The 2,300-nt window shown below is 39.0% G+C and overlaps 1 non-coding gene across 1 annotated transcript; it reads right to left on the reverse strand.

Annotated features, from left to right (window-relative positions):
• Positions 1-1,615: 1,615 nt before the first annotated feature.
• LOC122685103 lies at positions 1,616-2,047 on the reverse strand. The gene has a single exon (XR_006338273.1).
• Between the last annotated feature and the right edge of the window lie 253 nt (positions 2,048-2,300).

Raw genomic sequence — 2,300 nt, forward strand, 5'->3', positions numbered from 1 at the left:
TTTGCTGAAAGCACTTTATCAATATTGTATTTGGTTGGATGAAAACCAAACATGATTTTCATCATTTCTTAATGGCAAATTTCCTAAAGAACTTGCCAAGACTTCAGTATCTCCAACCCTTGTGTTTAAATGTAACACTGAATACAAATATTCCAAAGCTTTTGCACTTGTCCCCTGTCACAATAGACGTTAATTTTTGCTACCCACTTGAATATCTTTACACTTCATTTTGAATATTTTGATAGATTTCCCCTTGCTATCTTGGGGGTACTTCAAAATTATGCTGAATTTGATTAGTTTAATTTTGTTCTCTAAATGTATGATTCAGAATGGAATAGAATAAATTTTACTGCTAGTTCATAAAAAAATTTATTTCTATACATTTTATACAAAAAAATTTACTGAGATAAAATTGACATATACCATTATATTAGCTTCAAGTGTATAACATAATGACTCAATATGTCTATATATGGTGAAGTGATCACCACAATTAGACTAGTTAACATCTGTCACTATATGTAGTTATAAAATAAAAAAATTATTTTCTTTGTGGCAAGGTCTTTTAAAATCTACTCTCTTAGTAACTTTCAGATATGCAATACAATGTTATTAACTATGGTCACCATGCTGCAAATTACATCTCTAAGACTGACTTTCTCACTGAGGGCTGGACATTTTGACTCCCTTCACCCATTTTACCCACCTTCTACCCCCTGCTTCTGGTAACCACCATTCTTTTATCAGTATTTATGACTTGTTTTGTTTGCTTTCTAAATTCTAAATATAAATGAGATCATATAGTATTTGTCTCTGACTTATTTCACTTAGCATAATGCTCTCAAGTTCCATCCATGTTGTCACAAATGGCAAAATTTAATTTTTTATGGCTAAATAGTATTCCATTGTATATATATGCCACATCTTCTTATCCATTCATCTATTGATGGACACTTAGGTTGTTTCTAAACCCACTCCAGTACTCTTGCCTGGAAAATCCCATGGATGGAGAAGGCTGGTAGGCTGTAGTCCAAGGGGTCGCAAAGAGTCAGACATGACTAAGTGACCTCACTTTCACTTTCATACATTGGAGAAGGAAATGGCAACCCACTCCAGTGTTCTTGCCTGAAGAATCCCAGGAATGGGGGAGCCTGGTGGGCTGCCGTCTATGGGGTCGCACAGAGTTGGACACAACTGAAGCGACTTAGCCCCAGCAGTAGGTTGTTTCTATGTGCATATATCTTCTCAAATTAGTAGTTCTGTTTTCTTTAGGTAAATATCAAAGTGGAAATGCTGGATCACAGGGTAGTTTTTAATTTTTTGAAGGATCCCTGAACTGTTTTCCACAGTGGCTAAGCCCATTTATACTCCCACCAACAGTGCACATGAGTTTCTTTTTCTCTACTTTCTCATTAAGATTCGTTATTTCTTGTCTTTTTGATAAAAGCCATTCTAACGGGTATATGGTAAAACCTCTTTGCTTTTGATTTGCATTTCCCTGATGATTAGTGACGCTGAGTATCTTTTCATGTACTTACAAGCCATTTGTATGTCTTCTTCAGATCCTCTGTCCACTTTTTTCCTCTGTCCATTTTTTTTTTTTCTTTTTTTTTCTTCAGATCAGAATCGCCTCGATAATCAATGGCGCGGGACAAGACCGGCCTCGTCTATCTGATCAATTCATCACTTCTGAGCGCCGGGCACCATAGGACCGGCTCCGGAACCTCCGGGGCCACGGCGTTGCCACCGCCCAAGGGGCCTCGCTGCACAGCGCCCCGAGGAAGGGCTTCGCAGGAGGGAAGCTTTTCATTTCGGGTCGGCCCGGCGGGGCTGGAGTCACAACCCGATCAAATAAGATCAACGTGTAGGCCGGGGGAGGAGGCGCATGGGCAGGCACACGCACTCACACATTAACTCATCCACTCACACATTCACGCGTCCACTCACACACTCGGCCTACACGTGCCGCCCCCCACCCCCCCCACACACAACACCACACAGCAATTCACAGTAACCTAACTTCCAGCCCGCTCTCCCTCCGGTCCTCTGTCCATTTTTAATCGGATTTTTTTTCTTTGCTATTGAGTTATATAAGTTCTTTGTATATTTTGGATATTAACCCCTCATCAGGTATACGATTTGCAAATATTTTCTCCCATTTAATATGTTGCCATTTTGTTTTGTTAATGATTTCCCTTGCTGTGTAAAAGTTTTTTAGTTTGGTATAGTCAACATTTTATACAATTGAATGAAATTTTAGAGGTTTTTTTATAGGTTATATTTTTGAAACACTAAGTTGC

This window comes from Cervus elaphus, chromosome 27 (genome assembly GCF_910594005.1).
Source record: "Cervus elaphus chromosome 27, mCerEla1.1, whole genome shotgun sequence".
NCBI lineage: Eukaryota > Metazoa > Chordata > Mammalia > Artiodactyla > Cervidae > Cervus > Cervus elaphus.